Consider the following 26856-nt stretch of genomic DNA (forward strand, 5'->3'; position numbering starts at 1 on the left):
CACAGGCAATCACATTGGAATCTGCAAGGAAAATGCAGGATATTGCCTCCATAGTGGCCTCCCACAGTCAACAGTTGGTGAGTGTCCTTGGTTCATCACCCACTGCCACAACTGTGGAAGGAGAGCTGTGGAGACGCCATTGTAGGCAAGGGCTCAGTGTTCAAACCTGGGTCTCAGAGCAGCCCCGTGGCTCCAAGCCATGCTCCACAATGTCAAGTTCCCAGAATGGACGAGGGAAGGACAGGCACGAGAGACAGCTGGTGGTTGGAGAGCAGGTTGGAGGGAATCCTGCTGAGGGGTTGGAGCTGGTGAACATGGACCTGGCTCCTGTGGTTGGAAGCTAAGTTCAGCCTGAGTTACATGGGATTGGAAGTTCCCATTGGCGTCTTTTCCCCACTGTGTGTGGATGTCTGCCTGCTGCACCATTCTGGGGGTGGCCTGCCACATGAGACTTCCAGTGTGAGCAGAGACACATCTTGGCTTGAGCTTTACTCCTGAATCTTAGGCTGGGAAAAAGTGTCACATGAACAGCACGAAAGAAAACTTTTTTTTTTTTGCTGTTTTCTTCCTGTTCATCCCTCCCAACTTTTAGTCCATTATTTTCCCTTTGTCCTTTATGAGTGTGTGTGTGTGTGTGTGTGTGTGTGTGTGTGCGTGCTTCTCTCCTCTTGCCTTTTCTTCCAATTTAGCTTACAGAGGGGAGGGAAATTCTCCCTCTTTCCTTTTTATTCCTTCTACTTTTATCCAAATCTTTTTTTGCCTGACTTCTTTCTCCTGTTTCTTATCCTTTCTTTTTCTTTTGTTTCTTAGCACCCTTTATCATTTATCTCCCTTTAACTTTTTCTCTAATATCTCTATTAGTCATAGAGTCTTTTCTTGGCCACATTTCTCACTATTGATTTTGTACTCAGTTCTCCCTGTTATTCCTATCTAAATATATAACATACCTTTACCATCACTAGGATCCTTTGCCTCCCTCCTATTTTCTCCTTTCCATACCACATAACAGAAGACTTAAATTTTTTTTTCTTTGCTTACCCCCTCTCTAGCATTACATAGTCCCTAACCCCATAGGCTTTAGACAATTGATTGCATAAAATTACTGTTAAATGCTTCTTTTTGCCTTAGAGGAGACATAGCTATCACATTTAGTGCATATTAACTGTGGATCAATACTTGGGATGTTATGATGCTTACACTATAACTGTAGATTTCTCCTCTAGGCTTAAAGGGAGATACAAAATTTGGTCTCATGATATGTTATTTCTCAACCTGCCTTGATAGAAACCACTGTACTGATTAGCTTGTTACTACTCTAGCTGATTTGATTGCATAGGAATACTTTTGACTCAGTGGACAATTTTGTCCCAGTGAATCTGTCTGTCAGTTCCACCATCACACTAAGTAAGAGGGACAGTGAGAATTCCTGACACAAGAACTCAGACTGGATCAGACTCCTGCAAAAATGACTGCAACCTGGTGGAGAGAAGCACTGAGTGTGAGTTAGCTTCGGTAATGCAGTGGAGGGATCAGAGGAGATATTGGGGTGTGAGCACTCAGACTCTGAGAAAGAAGCTACACGTGAATCACATATATGCCATCTCATTGGAATATTGGATCTGTGTTTCCATCGGGTATCTTATCATTTTGACTTTTTGTTTCTTGATTTGTTTAATAATGTGGGTTACGTTATGTTCATTTATGGTTTTTATGTTTATTAGGTTTTTACTTTTGGGTAATTTTTCCTTCCATTGCCTCTGATTTACTGTCTGGGTTCTCTCCCTTGTCTCAGCTTCCTATCTAGTTTTTTCACCTAAACCCCCTGAAGCAATGCTGTTACCGTATTTCTTTTTTCTTTTCTAAATATCTAAACCCCTCCTCCCAAGTTTTTAATTTCCCACACTTGGCTGAACCACAGTCAGTCTTATCTTCCCCAGCACTTGCCCTCAAACTTCTCCATCCTATGCCTTTGGCTATTCCACATCTTTCCTAGCCTATTGGCCTCGCTATCTACCAGTACCTTCTGACAATTACATAGCTTTCCTCAATTACAAAGTAAACTCCTCTTTCCTCCCATCTCTCACCCCTGCCACACATATGTCTGAAAATTCTCAGTACTAACCCTTCAACTCAACTAAAAGTACTCCAGTAGAATCACACTCCACATCAAACTTCCCATCTGTCACAAACTCCCCTTTCAAACCTTCCCTTAGTGTTTTACACACCTCATACAAACACTCTTTATTCTCCTCCCTCCACTTTACCTACCACATTGCAGAACAACTGCATATAATAAATGGTCGGAGTGTGAATAGCAGATAGACACTTGGCCCTTGTGCTAGGGGTAGTCAGTTGCCATTGTGACCATCCACCCAATACTCTCCCATCTTATTCCCCCCAAAACATCTATAGTGACCTCTCTTCCCCCAACTTGAGCCATACACTCACGGTCATACCCTGGACCTTATCATCTTGGAGAACTAATCTAACTCATGAGTTTGAAGCTCCATGATCTATTCTCTGATCACAATTTCTTTTCATTTCAACTTTCTCATTTCATTATTGCTAGCACGTTTAGACTCATGAAAACCCTTAGTGTCATTTGCCCTTCCATTTCCCCCACAGTCTGTCTTACCTTTTCCCCCTTACCAATTCAGTCCCTGACCACCCTCTTACTTAAACCTTCAGTTCCCAAGCTCATGCATCAAATCTGCTTGGCCCAACCTGCTTTTGTATGAATCTAACTCTTTGCTCTGTACATTTACACTCCTAGAGAAAATCATTAACCAAGTGCCAGTTGGAACTGCTAGAAATTCATGTTCTCCAACTTCAGGTGGGTTCTCAATATTGCCCAGCAACTCTTCTATGCATCCCTCAAAGTCCACTCCCATTTCCCACAAAAGATTCTTCAACTTGTCAGCATTTTCCTTAAGACCACTACCCCATTATTTTCACCCTCATTCTCAGAAGATTAATTCACTTTCTACCTTACAAAAAACTGCAACAATCAGGTAAAACTTCTCCAACTCCCTGACCTCCCCTCTACCACCACACAGACGTTCATGCCCAACAACTCCATTCATTCCTTCCTGTCTCACAGGAGAAATGTGTCTTATTACTCTTGAAGGCTACTTTTTTCCCTTGTAGCCAGTGTCCCTTCTCTGCTCTACGACAGTATTCCTCCTCTTTCTTGTATCTCAACATTTCCCTGAAAAACATCTATTTTTAAGCCTTTCCTATTTTAAAGATTCCTATATCCTTATTTAGAAAACCAACCCATCTCTCTCCTTCTCTTTCGCCCCAGTTCTTTTTCAGTAACTTTCACAAATCTTGGGCTTTTAAAATCTCTGTATCCACCACTTATTAGTTTCGTTGCTTCAGGCAGTGTGTATATATGAATACATATTCCTTTGCAAGTAAGAGAGGACCTCCCAAGAACATGACTGAGCGCTTAGTTCCTTTCTTATATTGAGTTTCAGGGTAATGTGGCTGTGACCTTCGCAGGCTTCTGCCATATTCTCATCACCAGTTAATGTTTCCTTGGCTAGAATTAAGTCCTTTTCCTCAAGAAAGACTGTATTCTATGTAGAAAAAAATTTGGGGAGGTACTGGAGATTGAACTCAGGGAGCACTGAGCTACATCCCCAGTCTTTCTGCCTGTCTCTCTCCCTCTCTCTCTCTCTCTCCTCTCTCTCCCATTACATACTAGTTAAGAGAACAATCCAACAAGAAAAATATAACTTTGACAAATACATATGTACAAAATACTGGAGCATCTATCTTCATAAAACAAAATTGGCTGAACTGAAAATATGAAATAAACACTAACACAATCATAGTAGGGGATTTTAACATTTAACTTTTTCAAAGAGATGGGTCAACTAAACAAAAAATCAATAAGGAAGTATGAGAGTTGACCCACACCCTTGAATGTATAGACTTAATATGTATTTACACAGTATTCCACCTTTCTACAAAAAGTATGCATTTTTTTCAGCAGCACAGGGTACTTTTCCAAAATAGATCACATACTAGTCCACAAAGCCTGCTTAGGTAAATATAAAAGAATTGAAATTACCCCTATGATACTGTTAGACCACTGTGCAATACAAATACAAATCAATGACAGAAGAAATTTTGGAAAAGCCAATAGCTCCTGAAAAATCATCAACATAACCCTAAACCACCACTGGAACACAGAAGAAATTTCAAAATATCTGGAAGTTTATGACAATGACTGTACAATTCACCAAAACCTCTGGGACACTATGAAAGAAGTTCTAAGAGCAAAATTTATCACAATCAATCCTCACATTAGGGAAACAGAGCAAGCCCAAATAAATAGCATCATGAGAAATCATAAGATACTTGAGAAACAACAACAAACCAGCCCCAAACTGAAATTAAGGAGGGAAATTATAAAAATGAAAGTGGAAATCAATAAAATTGAGGAAAAAAACCCAGCAAAAAATGAATCAAAGAGCTGGTTCTTTGAAAGAATAAATAAAATAAATAAGCGCCTAGCCAGACTAATCAAGAAAAAGAGAGAAAAAACTCACATCAACCCAATTAGAAATGAAAATGGTGAAACCACAACCGACACTGTCAAAGTCCAGAAGATAGTAACTACTTTGAAAAATTACATTCCAACAAATTAAAAATTTTGAAGGAAAAAAAAATTTTAAAGAAATGGACAGATTCCTAGACACATACACATTACCAAAACTAACCCAACAAAACATAAATAATTTTGACAACTCAATTACAGGCAATGAAGTTGACATAGTATTAAAAACTCTACCAACTAAAAAAGCCCCGGACTTGATGGATTTGGTGCTGAAGTCTACAAAACTTTGAAGGATATTATATCACTAATACTCCCCCAAATCTTCAAAGACATTGAAACAGATGAAATGCTCCCAAACTCATTTATGGAAGTCAGTATCACCCTGATCCCCAAACTGGACAAAAATCAAACAAAAAAGAAAACTATAGGCCAATGTCCTTAATGCACACAGATGCAAAAATCTTCAACAATATATTAGCAAATAGAATGCAGCACATCATCAAAAAGCTTATATATCAAGATCAAGGAGGTTTCATCCCAGAGATGCAAGGACAGTTTAACATAAGTAAGTCAATAAATATAATACATCACATAAACAGGAGCAAGCTCAAAAACCATGTGATCATATCAATAGACGCAGAAAAGGCCTTCGAAAAAATCCAATACCGCTTCATGATAAAAATCCTGAAGAAAACAGGTATAGAAGGGACATACCTGAATATGATAAAAGCTATTTATGACAAATAAACAGCTAGCATCATGCTAAATGGGGAAAAACAAAATGCATTCACCCTAAAATCAGGAACAAGATAAGGATGTCCACTATCACCACTTCTATTCAACATAGTACTTGAAATATTAGCAAGACCAATCAGGCAAGAGGAAAAAAATAAAAGGGATACATATAGGAAAGGAATAACTCAAATTATCATTATTTTCAGATGATATGATACTCTACATAGAAGACGCAAAGAACTCCACACACACAAAAGAAAACTTCTTAATGTAAATAGGAAGAAAAGGTCTAAAGGGGTAGGCGAAGTGGGAGGGGTAGGGGAAAGGAAAGAAGGGAAAGGAAAAAATATGAGAAAAGGAAAAAATGAAAACAAAGTCTCTGAAAATAGGGAGGGGTGGAGGGGTTGAAGGGAGGGCAGGGGAATGGGGAAAAAATAAGTACCAAGATAATCATGTAAAAATACAAGTTCACAATGATGAATGTATCTGTATTGTATATCTAAAAGGTACCAATAAACTTAATGAAAAAAAAAAAACCTCTTAGAATTAAGCAACTTCAGCAAAGTAGCAGGATACAGTATCAACATTAACATTTGTGCACACCAATAATGAATTTGATGAGAAGGAAATTATGAAAAAAATAATGTGGACAGTAGCTTCAAGAAAAATGAAGCACTTAGGAATTAACCCAAGCAATGTAGTGAAAGATCTCTACAAAGAAACTACAGTACTCTAAAAAAGGAGACAGAAAGGGCTATCAGAAAATGGAAAGATGTCACCTGCTCTTTGATAGGCAGTATAGTCAACATGGCCATATTCCCAAAATTGGTACACAAACTCAATGCAGTCCCAATCAAAATACCAACAGCATACTTTCAGGAAACAGTCCTAAAATTCATACAGACCTGGAGAGACTCTGACTACAAAAGCGATTATGGGAAACAAGAGCAAAGGGCCTTGGCTCCTCCCTTCTTCTCTGTTTCCTGACTCCCTGGGGTTTGGAATCCCAGCACAGAGGAGGCTTCTGGACCTTCGTACCACCACTCCCAGCACAGAGAAGGAGGCTGCTGGGCCGCCATAGCACTGCTCACAGCACAGAGGAGGTGAGCTGCGGGGAGACCAGCAGCACAACCACCACCACCCCCCCGTCGAAATGAGAAGACACATAAATAAGTCTCCAAACCAGTATTCCAGATCACCTACAGTAACCCCAAAGGGAAAGGAGATGGAATACTCTGATGCTCAATAACCTGGACTCCCTGAACTGGCGATAAAAGAGGATATGGAAAAAATGAAATCAGAAATAATTTTTCAGATAACAGCAGAGATTGTGCTCATAATGCAAGACATGATTAATAGATCTAGAGAGGAGCTGAGGAAAATTATGGAATCCCAGCATAGGAAACAAATAGAATCCATAAAACAGAAGCAAACAGATTTCCAGGAGATTAAAAACTCCATTGAAAGTCCATGTAGCAGAATGAGCCAATGTGAGGATAGAATTTCTGATATATACTGCAATTAGTGACCAGGAAAAGAAAAATTGCTTTAAAATTGTAAGGGAACAAGAGAAATCAATCCAGCAGCTGCTAGACGATGCAAAGAAGAATAACATAAGATTGATTAGGGTCAAAGAAGAAACAGGAAAGAGTGCAGATGACATAAAAAAACTGTTCACAGAAGTAATGGCAGAAAACTTGCCCAGCAGGGGAAAAGAACTTGACATACAGATAAGTGAGGCATATAGGACACCAACTAGCCTTGATCAAAAAAAAAATCTACACATAGGCATGCAATTGTTAATATTCCAGAAACCCAACAGAAGAACAAAGTTCTCCAAGCAGTTAGAGAAAAGAATCAAATCACATACAAAGGAAAGCCCATCAGAATCACAGCAGACTTCTCAACACAAACCCTCAAGGCAAGAAGAGCTTGGAGTGATGTATTCCAAGCCCTAAAGGAAAACAGGCTGCAACCCAGATTGATGTACCCTGCAAAACTATCTTTCAAAATTGATGGAGAAATAAGATACTTTCATGACAAAGAGCACCTTAGGGACTTCATGAATACCAAACCAGCCCTCCAAAAACTTTTAAACAATACCCTAGGAAAAGACAGTGAGGATCACAACCCCAGGAAAAACAACAGAATGAATCTGTCGGGTGCCACAAGAAATTAAATGCAAAGGGGGAGAATGCAACAAACAGAAAAAGTCATGAGAATGATGAGTCAATATGTATCAGTTATAACCATCAATATTAATGGTGTCAACACACCAGTCAAAAGAAATAGACTGGCAGAATGGGTCAAGAAGCAAGAGCCAACAATATGCTGCATACAAGAAACACAATTCAAAAAGAAACTCATAGGCTGAATGTTAAAGAGTGGAAAACAATACTCCATGCAACAGGAACCTGAAAAAAAGCAGGAGTAGCTATCCTCTTTGAAGATCAAGTGGATTTCAAACCCACACTTATTAAGAGAGACAAACAAGGACACTACATCTTTGTAAAGGGAAGAATTCAAGAGGAAGAGATGACAATCATAAATATCTATGCATCAAACAATAGTGCACCCAACTATATAAAATAAATACAGACATGAAAAATCATATAAGCACTAATACGATAATAGTGGGGGACCTCAATACCTCATTGGCACAAATAGATGGATCTACTAGACAAAAAATAAGAAATGAAATACTAGAATTCAATCAAACTCTTGAACAAATGAACTTAACAGATGTTTACAGAGTGTTCCACCCCACAAAATCAAAACACACATTCTTTTCAGCTGCACATGGGTCATTCTCCAAAATAGACCACATACTCACACACAGAACATGTTTAGGTGCAAAGGAATTGAAGTTATCCCCTGTATATTATCAGACATAGTGCGATGAAATTGGAGATCCATAGCAAAAGAAACTCAAAAAACTTCATAAACACATGGAAATTGAACAACACAATTCTGAATAACCAATGGGTCACAGAGGAAATTAAAGAAGAAATCAGACAGTTCCTTCAATTCAATGACAATGACAATACAACATATCGGAATCTATGGGAAACAATGAAAGCAGTCTTATGAGGGAAATTCATAGCAGTGAATACTCATATTAAGAAAACAGAGCCAACCCAATTAAACAACATTATGCTGAACCTCAAGCTTCTAGAAAAAGATGAGCAAGACAAACCAAATGCCCATAGAAAGGAGGAAGTTATAAAGATCAGGCTATAAATCAATGCAATGGAGACTAAGGAAGCAATACAAAAAAATCAATGAAGCCAAGACTTGGTTCTTCGAATGAATAAACAAAATTGACAAACCCTTAGAAAACCATATCAGAAAATGGAAAGAAAAGGCCCAAATCCATGCAATAAGGAATGAAAAGGATGAAATTACAATGGACCCAGCAGAAATCCATAGGATCATCAATACCTAGGTTGGAGAACCTATACGCCAATAAGATGAACAACACAGAAGAAATGGACAGATTCCTAGACATGTATGAATTACCAAAGTTAAATGAATAAAACTTAAAAATTCTAAACAACCCAACATCAATCAATGAAATTGAAAACCTAATTAAAAACTTACCAACTAAGAAAAGCCCAGGTCCTGATGGCTTCACTGCTGAATTCTACAAGACATTTAGAGAGGAACTTCTGGCACTACTGTTTAAACTCTTCAGTGAAATTGAAAGGGAAGCAATACTCCCAAATTCATTCCTGGAAGCAAGCATCACCTTGATCCCCAAAGCAGAGAAAGACCCAATTGTAAAAGAGAACTATAGGCCAATCTCACTAATGAACACTGAGCAAGTGGGATTCATCCCGGGGATGCAGGGATGGTTCAACATACACAAATCAATCAATGTAATACACTACATCAATAGAGCAAAGGACAAATATCACATGATCATCTCAATAGATGCAGAAAAAGCATTTGACAAAATCCAACATGCATTTATGATAAAAACCCTACAAAAAATTGGAATCGATGGTCTCTACCTCAATCTGATAAAAGCCATCTATGAAAAACCAACAGCCAATATCATACTAAATGGTCAAAAACTGAAATTCTTCACACTGAAATCAGGAACAAGACAAGGATGTCCACTATCACCACTTCTCTTCAATATAGTTTAGGAAACATTAGCCACAGCAATTAGACAAGAGAAAGAAATAAAAGGAATAAAGATAGGAAATGAAGAAGTCAAATTGTCATTATTTGCAGATGACATGATACTCTACATAGAAGACCCCAAGAACTCCACGAAAAGTCTTCTAGACTTAACCAAATTCAGTAGCACAGCTGGATACAAGCTCAACACAAAAAAATCAATAACTTTCCTCTACCAGAACAACAGACTCACTGAGACAGAAATAGGGCAAAAAAATTCCTGTCACAATAGCATCCAAAAAATGAAATACCTAGGAATCAACCTAACAAAAGAAATCAAAAACCTCTTCTCTGAAAACTATAGCACTCTGAAAAGAGAGATTGAAGTCGATATCAGAAAATGGACAGACATCCCCTGCTCCTGGGTAGGAAGGATTAATATAGTGAAAATGGTCATACTTCCAAAACTGCTATATAGATTCAATGCAATCCCAATTGAAATCCCAGAAGCATACTTCAAGGACTTTGAGAAAACAATCCAAAAATTCATTTGGAACAGGAAGTGACCTAGAATAGCAAAAGCAATTCTAGGTAACAGAGATATGGCAGGGGGTATCACAACCCCCAACTTGAAAGTATACTACAAAATCTACTGTGATGAAAACAGCATTGTACTGGCAAAGAAACAGACCTGAGGACCAGTGGAAGACATTAGAAGATGCAGAAACAACTCCAGACACACTCAGCCACCTCATCTTTGACAAAGGATCCAAACACCCTCACTGGAAGAAAGATAGCTTCTTTAATAAATGGTGCTGCAAAAATTCGGTTTCAACTTGCCAAAGATTAAAACTAGACCTATGTCTGTGACCAGGCACTAAACTAAAATCAAAATGAATTAAAGATCTAAATATTAAAACAGAAACAGAACAGAGGTTAGGTAGAACTTTTGAAGATGTTGGTGTAGGAAAAGACTTTATCAACAAAACCTCAGTCGCCTGTGAACTAGCACAAACCTTCAACAAGTGGGATCTCTTCTTACTAAAAATTTCTGCACAGGAAGAGAAAACAACAGCAGTGTGAAGAGATAACCCACAATGTGGGAAAAAATTTTCACCTGCTGTTCCTCAGACAAAGGTCTACTATCTCAAATCTATAAAGAACTTCAAAAAATCAGGACTCCCAAATTTAAAGACCCAATCCGAAAATGGGCATCTGAAATGAACAGACATTTCTCACACAAAGAAGTAGAAATGGCAAACAAATATATAAAAAAATGTTCAACATCACTGATCATTTGAAAGATGCAAATGAAAACAACGCTGAGATTCCACCTCACTCCAGAAAGAATGGCTGCTATCATGACATCAACCAATAACAAATGCTGGCGGGGCTGTGGGGAAAGAAGAACCCTGCTCCACTGCTGGTGGGAGTGTAGACTGGTGCAAGCCCTGTGGAAATCAGTATGGAGATACCTCAAAGAACTAGGACTGGAAGTCCCTTTTGACCCAGCTCTTCCCCTGCTGGTTATCTTCCCCAAAGAATTAAAAGACTCATACCATAGTCATATATGTGCACCCATGTTTATAGCAGCACAATTAGTAATAGCTAAAACTTGGAAGCAGCCCAATTCCCCATCAAGTGGAGACTGGATAAAGAAAATGTGTTTTTTTGTAAAATGGAGTACTACTCAGACATGAAAAATGAGAAATTAGAGATGTTTATACCTAAATGGATGCACATTGAGGCAATACTCTTAAGTGAAATAAATAGGACACGGATGTGTAAATACCGAATAGTTTCTCTAGTGTGAGAAACTGAAAGTGTAAATAAGGACTAAAAGGTATAATAGATAATGTGAAATAGGAAGAAAAGGGACAAAGGGGAAGGGGAAGTGGGAGGGGGAGGGGAAAGAAAGAAGGGAATGGAATTAATATGAGAAAAGTAAAAAATGGAAACAAAGTCTTTGTAAATGGGGAGGGATGGAGGGGTTGAAGGGAGTGCAGGGAAAGGGGGAAAAATAAGAACCAAGAGAGATTATGCAAATATGCAAATTTTTAATGGTGAATGTCATTATATTGTATACCTAAAATATACCAATGAAATAAAATGTTAAAAAAAAAAGCAAAGCAGGAGGCCTTACAATACCTGACTTCAAGCTATACTATAAAGCAATAGTAATAAAAATAGCACTGTACTGGAACAAAAAGAAATACTTGGATCAGTGGAACAGAATAGAGGATACAGAAATAGGCCCAGACCCATTCAGCTATTTGATATTTGACAAAGGGCCTAAAAGCATATTTTGGAGGAAAGATAGTCTGTTCAATAAGTGGTGCTGGGAAAACTGGTTATCTGTTGAAACTGGACCCTTATCTCCCACCATATACCAAATTAAAATCAAAATGGATCAAAGATCTAAACAATAAAATTGAAATATTAAATGTACTGGAATATTCAAAGAGGACACCCAATAGGATTGGTCCCTTGCATCAATTTTGTCCATCCTGACATCTAGACACATTTAGATTGCCCCAGTCCAGCTGTCATTTGCTGGCCATCTACTTCAAGGTCTTTGTCATTCTTTAGAAACCAACCTACACCTTCACAACTTGATGGGTGCCTTCTGTGTGCCTCTTAGGGGACAACTTCGCCAGAGGGCACACTAATTGCCTTGGGCGTGCCTGGCTCCACCCTTCTTTTTCCGGGGAGAAGAACATGGGCAGTGTGTTTATCACTGCATCCCTGGAGCCCAGCACACTGCAGGGATCAATATTCTGCTATGGAAGGGTGGGAAATTCTTATTCTCATTCTGATAACTGCTTTATCTTGACTCAAACCACTGAATACCACAGAAGGGGAACATAGCAATCCTCTTGCTCCTGCACACTTTGTGTTTTGGGGTTAACAACATTCCCAATTATAAGATCTACTGAATCTCAATGAGCAGTTCTAGAAGGGATGGAATTCGGTGGGGAGCAGGGGAACACCCCAGTTACCCTGGGTGTCTCTGCCTGTTAGATGCGTACAAGGCTGTGCAAAACATTAAGATTCTTCATCGTTGCTCTCTGCTACCACTGCCCAGCTGGCTCATGTTGGCCTTGCTATCTTTATTATTTTCCACTCTCTACCAGGCAGCCAAGTGCTTCCTATTGCACAGCGGCTGTCTGAGTGGCAGTGGGCAGATGGGGGCATGGCTATCCTCCCACACTTGTTCTAGCAGTACAAAGACAACTGGTGATGATTCATCTCTACTTTCCTTGACCCTTCTTCCCACCCTTCCACGGCTTAGAAACAAGGCCTGGGAAAGTGTGGTCAGAGTTTGAAAAGACTTTGCCTCCTCCTTCTTCATTCTCCATCCTAATGTGCAAGGCAAAGGGGCTCAGTGTAAAGCAAGACACAAGGCAAATAAGGGAAGTCCATTTGTTCCTTGAGTCCTCACGGTACATTTGCCAGGTCCAAGTTATTCTCTCTGTTTTAAGGATGACAAAACAGGTTCAAAAAGCATAAGGCCAGTGAGGGTCTAGGATAAGAGCTCCAGCTACGTGCTCCAGAGCTGTGCTCTTAAGCACTGCACACGCTATTGGCTCCAGGCACACGCTCACGTCTGACCCTGCAGGCCACTCTGAGGGATGGAAACGGGCTCAGTTCCCCTCTTAGCAACTTGTTCTGAGCAAGGGCAACAGTCTACAGCTTATTCCTCCTTCGATTCTGTTCTCACAGTTGCTATCTGCTCTCCTTTCTTGCCCACCCCGCCTGGCTAACCCACTCAAAATCCTCTCTGCCACAGTACCAAGATGGGAAGCATGGTGGAGTGAGAAGATTTTGTTCTCAATTTCATAATGAAGGTGGATTTCCTCCTCTGATGATTCAGGGAATGTAGTTTTATGTAAACATTTTTTAAAACCCACAAATCTATATAAAGAAGAAAACCAAAGTCACTCCGAAGCCATGGCCACTAAAAAAAATTGTGAGCTGTACACTTGCAGACATCTTTAAAGTAAAAGCCCCTTGCTTTGCATGTGTGGAGAGACGCTGCTTTGGGGATGATCCCTGGTGCTCTCCAGTTGATAGAAGCGACAATCCATTCTTCACTCCATCTCCTGGGTGTGCTTATTGGCTCTGCACTCATGAAGAGGTGAACTCACTGCATTTGCACACACTGGGAACTGGGCATCTGCTAGGGGCCAGGCCCCGTCAAAAACAGTGAGATAGAGCAGAGTTCAAGATGGTGTCCCTGCTCCCATAGAGTCTGTATGGTGGTGAGAAAAGCAAGTAATAAATAAATGCGTTTATCAGGAAGTAATAAGTGCTATTCATACAATTTAAGGGGATAGAGAGTGATAAAGGGGGCTGTTTCATTCTTCCAAAAAAGGAACTCTTCTTTGACTGGGTGATACCAGAGCAGTGAGATGGATAGAGTGAAGAAGGAAAGGTTTTCCAAGAAGTTGGAACAGCCAGTGCAAAGGGCCTGAGGCAGGAGCATTCCTGGCACAGGAACAGCAAGGAACCCAGTGTCCCTGGAATGCAGCTTGCACAGGGAAGAGTGGTGCGAGGTAGATGGTGGTGGAGAGGCCAGCAGGGAATTGGGTCATGCGGGACCCTGAAGGCGCTGCTAGGCCTTCTGATTTTCTTTCAAGTATAAGCCACTGTAGACCTCCGAGCAGAGGAGTGACAAGACCTGCTTTACCCTTTGAGAAGTCCACTCTTGCTGCAAACTGCAGAAGGTAAGTATAGAAGTGAGGGGAGGAAGCAGCGAGGGGTACAGTGTGGGGATGAGGTGCTACCAACATGGGAAAAAAATGAGCCTGGATTTAGCAGGCGACTGGGTCTCATAAGGCTGGGAAGTGGCACAAAACACATGAAGAGAGGCTGTCCCTGCCAAGTTCACAGTGGAGCAGATAGGACTAGCTGTGATTTCATGTGAGCCCTGGAACCTGAACATGAGAATGCGTCCCTTAACCTGGGCCCAGGGCTTCATGAAGAGAGCTTGAATTGGGGAGCATCCTGAAGGCGGGAAAGAAGAGATGTAGGGTGGGGTGGACATTGCAGGCAGAATTCAAAGGCTCAGAGGGAGGAGCTTTCAGGCTGCTTTAGAGAAATGGTTGCTCATTAGTTCATGCCACATCTGCCTTGGGTCGACTATAAGCAAACAAATCAAGGCAGCAAATATGTATAGGTGAGTTTATGTTAGATTCCTGTGCAGACACTTAAAACATTTTAAATTACAAACAGCCTGTGGAGATGGGAGGGACATCTGGGGAAGGGGAAAAGGGAAGGGTATGGAGGAGTACAAATGATCAAGATGTAATATGTATATGTACCAATTCCCCAAGATAAATGTAATTATTGTGTTGCACAACATATAGTACTAATAAATTTTTTTAAAACATAAATTACAAATAACCATCTAGTTCATGGGGTTGGTAAACTTTTCCTCTAAAGAGGTACATAATAAATATTTTGGGCTTGGTAGGAGGCCCAAACCATTCTTTCGCTACTACTCAACACTGCCATTGTAGTGTGAAAGCAATCATGGAAAATATGCAATGAACAGACATAATTGCGTCAATAAAACTTTATTTACAAACCCAGGTAGTCAACAGGATTTGGCCTGTGGATTGGCATCCCCCACACACACACAAGCTAGTGCTATGCTCTAAGCCCTCCCCCCACCCAGTTCTTACCTTACAGGTACCTATTGAAGGGATTGGGACATGACCTACATTCATTCATTCTGGGTAACACACAGATCTCAATTTTTTCTGGAGATTACTGATACCTTTAAATCAGTTTTAAAGTGAAAGAAATGCAAGGATTTTTATGTCAACAAATGATACTAATGTTTGTAAGAGGAGACCAGAAGTGAGGTGCTAGCCCTTAGAAGCATGTCTGAACTTAAGTAACAATGATATGAATTGGTATATGAACAGAAGGTACTATATGAATCAGAAGAAAAAGGCACGCACTTCTCCTTTCATGTTTAATCTGGAATTCACATGTAGCCCTGTCAATGCCTGTTTGTCTCTCTGCCTCTGTTTTAAAGTTTCATTGTAATTTCACATGAATCTTCTTACGCTACACTATGGAAAAATATGATCACTGTGATAATGACCATATATAAATTATATGGAGATACATAATTTTTAACTATTAAGGAACACTAAGCAAAAGAAATATTCATAGTGCAACGCTGATGATTTCAGGGCACTAATCTCTGCAGTTCTTAACCTGATTATAACAAAACTCGATTCTGACCACAAAAGACCAGGCTCTGCAAAGGCCAACCCCTACTCTTGAAAAGGACTGTTAGCTTCATGTTGGGTTATGTATTGATTAGCTGCCATAGTTTATTTGTCACTTTCCTCTTAATTTCATCCTAGAGCATCACCCTTGGCTAAATGTCTTGAATGGCATCACTTGATTAGACATGTTGTCAGTTCCAACATTTTTAGGGACTTGATGCCCAGAACAACAAATTTGCCTTATCTCACATTGGCCATCTTCATGACCAATGGCTTTCCATTGGAGACATCTTCTCTACCATCTTTCTATAAAGCCACTCTGAGCTAACGAAGGAATTTGAAAGAATTCATTTAGGGCAGGATGACATATGTCATTCAGTGCGAGGCACTGCTCTGTGCACCTTTGTATCTTGCGCCTTTTGATTCATTAAAATCCCACAACAACTCATAAGCTATAAGCCCCCTAAGGGCCAGGGATTTAGCTCAGTGGTTCCGCCGCCTGCCTTGCAAGCACAAGGACCCGAGTTCAATCCCTGGTACCAAAAAAAAAAAGTTGACTATAAGCTATAAGCCCCATTTTACTGGGATATGAAGAGGTTACACGATTTGCCCAAGCTCTCAAAGGTAGAAAGTGGTAAGTCAGGATCTGAATCCAGGCATTTAGGATCAAGTCCATGCGCTTTATTGTTAAACCAGGTAACACAGTGCCTTTAGGCTGAATTTTAGAGGAGATACATCTTAGTTTTGATTTATAGCCAAACTTCTATTAAATTACTATTATTTAGCTCCTTGTTGTGTCTTAAAGTATTTCATACAGTTGAACTCACGCAAAAGAATCTTTCTTTTATTCCCTGAGGAAGAAGTGTGCCATCATCATAAAATGAGCCTAATTCAAGATATGTGAAATGTGCCCTATCTATAAAGGCCTCATTTCTCATATAACACTTCTAAGCATTTTCATGCAATTTCTCTTAGCTGATCCAGACAATACTAAAACCAAAAGTTATGTAATAACAAGCATGATCACAAGTCAAGTTATAAGTTAGTAGCAAGACCACATATTTCTTTCTACCTGACTGTCTCTCTTGCTGGGCACAAGTTGATTCAGAATGGGCCACAAGTGTCCTACTCAAGTGATTGGACCTGATTATCTTTACTACATTTGTGAAAATTACATTGCTAGTATTTCTGGTGAGGATTATTGTTTGAAATGTGCAAAATCATTCTAAATGACATTGTAATCCATTCATCCTTACCTTTCTGTGCATAAAAGGGATCACATAAGTTGGAATCTGGTCATCTAAGATCATACTTTATGTTTTCCAGTAACCATGAAAACCCATGCAGCCTACATGCCTTCTCCTCTAGTCTCTTCATTTTTCTTTTGCAACTGAAGAACAGGGTATTCTTACATTTGTATTTTCATCTCATCCTCCATATCCACTTTATAAATCAATAGAAGATATAAACACAAATAAATAACATGATAAAAAGTGGAAAAGACCTCTATTTCTGGAATGACAGAGCGGCCATTACAGTGGCCATAGAAGTCTGTGGCCATACTTCTCAAAGAAACACTCATTGGTGGAAATGTAAAAAAAAAAAAATCAACAATTTTAAAGCTTCTGAGAATTGTCCTAAGAGAATACAGCAAATGAAGAAACTTTTATTCAAGAAAACCTACTAAATCTCATTAATAACAGCAATAGTCTGTGGCATTTTAATCACAACCTCTCCCTTCAAACCTATGTCCCCTACCTCCCCTCACCCTTGCCCTCTGCCAAGCTTGGCCAGTTTAAGCTGTGCTCTGTGTGGGTGTGGCCAAGAAGATGGGACTCTATTTTCCCTCAGCTCCCAATCAAGAAACATGGCCTCTCAGAAGGAGCAGGTAACTACTGGCAATTGTCATTCTCTCCAAGTCCAAGTCCAAGTTGTAGAGGCTAAATAGACACAATGGAGTACTACTGTACTATTAAGAAAGTGTCTTAGTTACTTTTCCCATTGCTGAGACAAAATACTCAACAGCCACAAATTAAGGCAGGAAAGGTTTATTTAGCTCATAGTTTATAGAGGTTCCAGTCCATAATTGGCTGGCTTCAAAGTAGGGTGGCATGGAAGACAGGCATCATAGAGGAGAAACAGTTCATGGTGGGCAGAAGGTAGCAAAGCAAGCAAGCAAGGGACAAGACAAGCCTGTTTCTGTCCCTTATATTGTATTCAGGTATTGGGATTAGGGTAGCTCCAAACCAATCAGCAGATTGATTTAGTAATCACCCACCCTTAATCATAGCACTCTAAATCCTAGCATTGCACTGTGAATTAATCACATACTCTAGATTCAGCCACCTCTGAAAAAGCCCCACCTATGACTGCATGAGGCTTTGGGGGGACATCTAGACATGAGCCATAACAGAAAGATGAACTTGAATCATGTGTAGGAAACAGATGCACCTAGAGACCATAATGCTAAGTGAAATAAGTCAGACACACAGGCTTAAATATCACATGGCTTCTCTTATATGAGAAACCCAAAGTATACATGAGGAGCAAGCTAAAAGACAGTCAATGGAAAATAGGGAGATAAATATTTTTGCCAATGGGAAGGAGATCAAAAGGTGGAGGGAGGAGAGAGAGAGGGGAGGGGAAGGGGATGAAAGCAGGAATGAAGATGTGTTGTACACACGTGCCCACTCCACACAAGGCATGTACACACTATGTACTGCAAGGACAAATTAATAAAAATGAATAAATAAATTTAAAAAATTCCTAGTGAGTGCAGCTGAGAGGCAGGAAGCTTCCTTCCTCCACCAAACCCTTGTGTATAAAATAGAGGCTCAACTCAAGGTGTGAGAGCTGAGAATACTGGGCCCTGGGCACTTTCACCCCAGCTAGCTTAGGAGGCAGAAGTTCCACACTGGGAGAAGCAGCTCAAGTAAACCAGAGGCTCCCATCCTTGTGCAATGCTCAGGGCAGTGGCTCAGAGATTTTTCCTATGAGGAAAGTCAGTCCATAAGAACAGAGGGATCTGAAGTTCTCCCCAAAGGAACTGACTTTATTTGGAGAAGTATGTGGAAAGTCAAGCCTAAGGGCCCTCTGGAAATGATGGAACTTTTGATGGCTAGCAACCACAAGGAGGCTGATTACTCTATGAGAGCAACAGGCTTAGCCATACATAGTTCAGCTTGTTTACTAGAAAGAACTAGGGAAAGATCTACTGAGGAGGAATCCTCCAAGGCTTAGAAACAACTTCAAAGAATTGCCTCACAAAACTACCCCTGCTTGAATAAAATTGGGTCGAACTGTGCAGCAATTTATGCCCCAAAAATTATTTTTAAAAATGAGCAGTCAGACGGTAATTGGTATAGCTTTATGGAAGGAGGCAGATAGCTGAACAGTGATATCAGGTTAAGAAACTGGCAAAGGCAGCCCTGCTGATACCTCTGTGATCTTAGGGTGACTGATACCTCTGTGATCTTAGGGTGACTGTGCTCCTCCTGCTCACAGTTGCATCATCTTAAGAGTGACATCAGAGTCACAAGCTTTGATTGTAGGCTATGTGCCTTCTCTACTAATAAAGTTGTTATTTAAAAAGTGGTACAACTAAGAAGAAAATGAACACTTCCATTTGGCTACCCTCAAAAGTCATTTGAGCAGAATATAGGTCTGTAATTTCTTTTGTGTTTGTACCACAAAAATGACAATATGTGCCAAAAGAAAAGTGGATGTGTAACAATTTTGGCAATTTAATCTCACTTCCAGCATACTTGGCCACTTTTAGCATCAGAATAGCAGGAACATCAAAGGTGCATATGCTTACCTTTATATGGAGGGGGCCTTAATGCTTTGTTTCAGGGCCACCTTAATGTTTCTTCTACATCAATTTCAGATTAACAGATTCAGTGAGCTCTCCTTGAATTTATATCAGAAAAGGAGAGCAAACAAAGGAGAGCAAATAGCAATCATTTCTTCTGTAAGCATTTTCTTTGAGAGTTATTCTTACACCAGCAATATCTAGACTCAAATTTGATACTTTTAAAATGGAGCTAATCATCCCTCCCTACTTCTGCCACCTCAGCTCTTCCTGTATGTGCAGTCCTGAAGGGATATAAAGCAGAACACAGAAGGCGTCATAGACTCACTGCTCCATCTCCCTCAGCCACACATCCAACCAACCACCCATTGCCCTACCTCCCAAGCACCTCTGCAGCCCTCTGCTCTCCTTCATTTTGCTTATGAGCCTAGCTCACACCTTCCTCATCTTTATTTTTTGTTGTTGTTATTGGTATAGGGGATCAAACTTGGGTCCTTGAGCTTGCAAGGCAGGCAGTGGAACCACTGAGCCAAATCCCCAGCCACCCTCCTCATCTTTCCATCACACTGTCATAGCCTAGCACCCTCCTAGCTTATGCCCCTGAGACAACTGTCAATTTGATTGTCTTGAGAGATCAGTAAAGCACACTTTTAGGTGTGTCTGGTTGGGTCCTGGAAATGTAACCTTGGAACTATATCTAGTCCCTTCCTCTCTGGGCTCTTCCCCTTCTCTTTGCTTCCCAGATTCCATGAGATGAGCAGCTTTCCTCTGCCATGTTCGCCCACCATAATGTTTCTGCCTTGTAGCCAGCTGACCATGGACTGAATCCTACGAGACTGTGAGCCCAATTAAGCCTGTCCTTATTTCATTGTGGCTGTCAAGTATTTTGCCCTAGCAACAGGAAAGCTGACTAACACAACCCCTGTCTTTGATCAAAAGATATGAGTGTCAGTAGAATTACAAGTGTCCCCATAAAAAACAAGAGAAACTGTTGACCACTTTCTAGTGCTGCTAGTTGGAAAACACCAACACATACAGAATATTTGTCAGTGCCATAGTTATGAAGGTCAGCCCACAAAAACAAGCAAATTTTATCATTCCTCCTAAATAAGCCAGTAATGAATAGAAATATTATTTGTTTGTGCAAACCTATGTCACTGTGACTTTGAACAGAAGGTGCTGGTCTAATGTTCCAGTGTAGACCATTACCAAAAAAAGCTTTGAGCCTAGCCTTGTCCAGAGAAGAATCCCCTTTATAGTTTGGACTCTGGGATCTCTGAGTTTGTCAGGTACCAGTCCTGCCATCTGCGCCAGAGGTTTTATAAGCCTAATACTAGTTTCTAAAATGAAGGTGGAAAAAAACTAATTTGGCAATTCTCTTGATACTTCCTAGGATGAGCAAAGACACCATAAGGTCGGGTTGAGCCCTCAAGCTGAACTTCACTGCCCTAGAAGAAAAATGCACTAACCCTTGTTGAGTGTCCACTGTGAATCAAGCACTCTGCTAGGCACTTTACATATGTTCTCTCCTTGAAATGACTTAACCAGAAAAGAATTCAGAGCCCTGTTTTCTAAAGAAGGTGATCGAGGTCTAAAGAGATAAAGAATAAGACCTTACCCGAGGGCACAAGGTCATCACGGATAAAACCAGAATGCAACCCAGCCTCTGGCTCATTCCAGAGCATGTGACCTAGCTCAGTACTCCACTGCACTGGTCTCTTAGTACTGAATGTCTGAAGGACCACATCCAGGTGACCTACAGTGTCTAAAGGTGAATATTCTACAAGATTACCCATCTAGGAAGCAGATGTTTTAAGGTAGTTTTTACATTCATAATACAGCCCTGACTATGAATTTCCCACTAACTCCAAGAGTGGCATGTTGTACTACTTTAATCACCACAATGCTTGGAATAAATGCAAAATAATTTCAACACCTTCCCTTAGAAATCTAAATAGAGAAGCAATGATACATTAATGGGTCATGCTACACTGAAGGCCTATTTAGGCTTGGACCAAATTCATTGAATTGTTAATTCAAACATCAAATGGGGAGACTTATTAGGTAAACCTAGTTAAAATGCATAGCTTTCCTGAAAGGTTACCGATGGTGAGTGTCCATAAAGACATGTACAATTGTATAGAATTTGTACCTCCAAATAGTGTTTTGGGGGTCTCTACTTTGGGCAGTGTTCCAGGATGAGTACTGGGAGTGGGAGGGATGTTCCGAACCCATACCTGCTCAGATAAATGGAGATATCATTAGCAAGAAGAAGTAAGTGATCATAGCTTCTCCGGTTTTTCATAAATTACACTAAATAACCATAATGCTGCAATTTAGTGGTCCAAAGTTCATTCTATTCAGCAGGCCATCCATAGTCAACAGTTTAAAGAAAAGGGACCTGCTGAGAAAATAGTGGTCTAATCAGATACCATAAAATCGAGCTGATGAGATGAGTCCCATTTCTTTTTTTGTAAGGGGATTCTAATGAAGCAATGCTCAGAGAGGATTCATAACTTTGGGCCCCTGTTTCATTATTCAGGTCAGCTGCATCCAGTTCCAAATGGAGCTATGGAGCCTAATCCCACACGCTATTTGTAGACATACTGGATTGTGCAGGGAACTTATTAAATCTCAATTTGCTCACTGCCCAATTGTGCCCCTTGTTTTGGTTCCTATAAAGATTATGAGAAAGCTTTGGGGAAAATAAAAGGCAAATCAAAGGGAACAGTAATCAAATGATCAGTACTAAAGGACAGTGCCTCAAAAACTAATTCATCAGATGCTGAAAGTGGGAGACAAGAGGGCTCCATTTGTGTACAGCACCATAACAGCTCTCATAATAAGGTAAATACCTCAAAGGCTCAGGAAAAAACACAGGCAGGTTCATGAGGAAAGTTTCCATGACTCATCAAAGAGAGCCTGAAGAGGGAGGGAAAGGCAGGGTGACCATCTACCTAGCATCTGCTCTTAGGGCTCGAGGGCCTTGAGAAATCATCCACCTGTCAATATAAAAGTATCTCCTCCCAGGGAGGCAGAAACAGCCTAACTGGTAGTTGTTGAATTTATCCCATTACTACTTTCCCATTGGAATATAATTTCTCATGCGAATTATATCTGAAACAACTCCAACATGGTAAGTGGAAAATGGACATATTTCCTTTTGGCAGCAATGAATAGACCAGGGGTATAAATGCGATGCCCCACCTTTTGTACTGGAAGGCAGACAAAGGAATCAGCGGCAGTTCCTGGGGACCAGGGAGCCTTCCTGCTGTAGCCCTTGGCTACTGCCTCTTCAGCACCTTATCCCCTACTATTGGATTATGTCCCACTTAATTGAAAGAGAAACTGAAGCCCTGGAAAGGAAGTGTGCTTGGGTAGTGTATATGACCTCAGGAATGATTAGATCAAAAGGAAATTATCTAGAAGAAATAATAGGAAAGGTTTTCGTTCTGCCATTTCTGGAGCCCTGGTACCTGAGGTCACTGGCCTACCAGACATAGTGAGAAGAAACCATGGAACCTTTGAGTTTGAGTTTGACTCAGACTTTGAGTGTGAGTTTGACATCACCCAGAGGAGGAGGCAAAAGCCATGGAAAGAAATTATATAAGACCACTCCCACTCTCACTGTGCCCCACCTGACAGAGAGGTGAAACACAGGCCATGTGACTCCAAGACTATGGGAGTAAAAGAGAGGTATTCCATTCTGCCTTCATTGATGACTCACTATGGCCATTCATCCAGTCAGCGTGAATTTATTGCATCCCTACTATATTACAAGGGATACACAGTGGTCTCTGCCTGCACAGAGCTTGTGTCCTAGTGATTGGTCTTGCATCGCCAGCCAGTAGCAGGTGTCTCCTGCTTTGTGGCCCTGCTATGCACAGTGGGTCGTCTATGTTCTCAGTGGTAACAGCTAGCTAATAAAGATGGGGCAGAATGGAAGTGTGCCCATATGCCAGGCAGAACACACACCACATGCAAAGCCCAGGAGATAAGAACCAGCTTGGCCATTGCAATGGAGAAAGAGAGAGAAAGAGACTGGTGACAGAGAGTAGGAGAGATTTCTGGCTTGTGTACCTGGATCCAAGTGGTGCTATTCACTAGGACCATGTCCATGTGAAGAGGAAACCATTATAGATTGTGACAGCTCCTTTCTCCCTGCCATAATTTTTCGACATGACCATCCTAGGCTTAAAGCCACTAAGACCATTTCCAACTTGCTAATAGGCAAACCTTTAAGGTCTGTGAGACAGCGGTTTAAAACCCACAGTTTGTTGTCCCATAAATTAGTGTTAATGTGGCCAGCAGTTGGGTTGTTGCACTGGAAGTTTTACTGTCTAAGAACCAAATGCAGAACATTGAAAAAGTGCCTTGCATGGTTCTGTTCATGTCAAGGCCTACAGCAGCCACTGGTGTCATCTAAACGCTGCTTGTGGCTCAATTAGTGCTCATGGAGTATAATGGGCAGGATCATATGATTAGTTCAGGCCAGTGAAGCCTGAACAGAAGTGTTTGTGAGATAAATTTTAGGCCAGAGCATTTGATAGCTGGTAAGGGATTTCTTTCTAGATGGTAACTATGTAAGACATGTGAAGCATGAAGTGACACGAGTTGAACAGAAATGGGTATTGTGTAAATTCACTAAAAGAGTGGGCAGCTACTGCATTGTAAGCTGGCCTATCTTGAGTGAAACTTGTTATCTGCCCTCCAAATACATCAGATCCTCCGTGTGCCATCCCCCCACTGGAGAAGGTGTTGAACTGGGCATGAATAATGCCCTTATTTCAGATATCTATCGAGGTTTGTCTTCTTGCTTATCCTCCCGCATGCCAAGGTCTCTTCTTGTTTCACTCTGCCTCAACTCCCTGGCACCATAACCTGATCATTACCACTGGTAACTTCCCTTTGCTGCCTACCCAGCCTCATGACACATTTTCATGGTTTCGCGTTGCTGTTTCTTACTGCATCTCCACATGGGCACCTCGTGTGGCTATATGCAACGTACACTCACCAACCAGCCTCACACTGTGGAAGACTCAATGAGCTCCATTCCAGTAAGGTAAGGGAATTCAGATACAGTAAAGAAGGGAATCGATGGTTTTTAGCTAGGGAAGCAACACTGAACATGAGGTATGTGGAGAAAGGGTGAGGCTGACAATGAAAAACGAGGCCAGAAACCAGGAGGACTGGGAAGTAGTGCAGAGTGTGAAATGGCTCAGGACCAATGATCAGAATGCTGCCCGCTTGGCTGAGAGCATTCCCTGGCCCACTCTCTTATGTGGTGTCAGCTCTGTGGTTAGGGGTGGGCTCGACAGCATTACAAAACAGGTAGGATGTGGCATCTGTAAAATCCAAGACTCCAGATAATATGATCTCTCAGAAAAAATCTCCCAGGGTTGAAGCTTAGCCTGTCCAAGAGTGTGACTGTACCCTGCCACTCTGACAGGTGCAGTAGGGTCCCTCCCACTCCAGTAAGTAGAGGGAGCAGGAACCTCTGGCGATGACTCTGTGACTAAAGGCAGATTCCAGTGTTAGAACTTGGACAGAAACGCTGGGATATTCCTTTTTTCTCCTATGAATGGGATCTGCTTAAAGCCATCGGGGGGGGGGGGTGCCTACGGTCTGCTGTGTTTGTTTCTAAGCGGCTTTGGGTTCTGCACAATACACACACACACACACACACACACACCAGTGATGTGGGCCTTCTCGTGTACCATGTCTTGGTGACTTTTGCACAGGAAGCTTCTCTTTCCTTCTTGAAAGTAGGCACTAGCCAAGGCCAGAAAAGGACTTGGGTGGCTTTGGGGCCAGATATAAAGGACACTGAGAGGTTTTAGCTCCAGATACCCAACTCCTACAGGTGGCTGGAATGTCTCTAATTCTAAGCCGTCATCTCTCTTTCCCCAACACAGCCACTTTCTCTGTTATATATACATGATTTTACTTTTTAATAAGAGCAGCAAAATCTACCGGATACTTTTTTCTTCCATTCTATCTCACCACAGCGCCCTGCACTTTCTAGTTGCTAAGTAGTGCTTATTGGCCAGAGGTGTCTCTGTCTGACAGTAATAGCCCCATACCCTTTGTTTCTGTTCTAATGAAGCCCAAACCATCTCGCCTTGTTTTGCTTACCTCCCCTCCCATAGCAGAAAACTGTCTATACAATGGAAAAACTAAGATTTCAAATGAATACATACTTGCTTCTCTTCTTTGGAGACTCATGAGAAGCATGGAGGAAGAGTCAGTCAATGAACAACAATCAAGTATGTGCTGAACACTTAGAAGGTGTCAAGCAGGCACCAGCTGCAGGGTAGTTAGAGCTCTTTGCAGAAAGCTCCAGATACAAGGTAATATTGTCATTAATGGTTTCAATGTCATTTGCTTTTTCCACATGTTAAAGTGCTGCTGGTCCTAATTACTCAGTATATCATCATTGGTATTGGCTTCATATTCATCTTCTGCGTCTTCATAGACAAAGGAGTTCTTGACATTTTAGCAGGATACAGGCCAATAAAACTTAATTCGATTAGCTATCATTTATTGAATGCTTTGTGGTTTTTACAAAAGGTATGTCAAGGTACAAAGAAGTCAAAATGTTTTAACTGGAACAGATATTCCTCATCAAACGATGTTTGATTCGGGATTCAGCAAACTGTTGCCAATCAGCCGCACCCTGTCCACCAGATGCCTAGTTTATAAGTAAAGTTTTATTAAAATAGAGCTATGCCTCTCTCTCTTATATACTGTCTACGACTACATTCATGTAATAACAACGGTGGATGGGTACAAACAACTGAGAAAGCTTCCATGTGTCAAGTGCCTAATGCTTGCCGCAGATGTCACATTCATTATTTCACCCAATCACACAACATCTCAGATGTAACAATGGCTGGTATTTATTGGGCAAATCTGAGTTTCATTCTTAATCAGGTGTCTGCAAACTTGGGTGGGAAAAATTACAAATTATTTTCAACTAACCTCTAAAGGAAAACAGCCTTTCTCCAATTAGAAATCTAGGCAACAAACCGAAGACATATTTGCAATATTAGTGAATTTATTACCAACAGATTCATAGATGCTTTTATAGCACATTTCTCTTGTAGTTATCTCACAATATCATTTATGTTCATCATTACTTTGAAATACTAGTAGCTATCAGACAATCTGTTAAATCTTATTTGTTTGTTTGTTTTTTGAGACAGGGTCTCACTATGTAGTCCAGGCTGGCCTTGAACTCACTGTGCAGCCCCGGCTGGCCTCAGATTCCCACGGATTCCCCTGCCTCAGCCTTCAGGAGTGCTGGGAATACAGGTGTGTGCCGCCATGCCTAGTGATTGCTATTTATTTAATATGCTACTAAGGAAGCATGT

General features: G+C 40.8%; 1 pseudogene; it reads left to right on the forward strand.

Annotated features, from left to right (window-relative positions):
• The first annotated feature begins 209 nt into the window (after window positions 1-209).
• Window positions 210-26856, forward strand: part of LOC101710159 (coiled-coil domain-containing protein 50 pseudogene) — a 106410-nt pseudogene continuing 79763 nt past the window's right edge.

This window comes from Heterocephalus glaber, unplaced genomic scaffold, assembly GCF_053883595.1.
Source record: "Heterocephalus glaber isolate CG9 unplaced genomic scaffold, H.glaber_assembly_v1.0 deba00001764, whole genome shotgun sequence".
NCBI lineage: Eukaryota > Metazoa > Chordata > Mammalia > Rodentia > Bathyergidae > Heterocephalus > Heterocephalus glaber.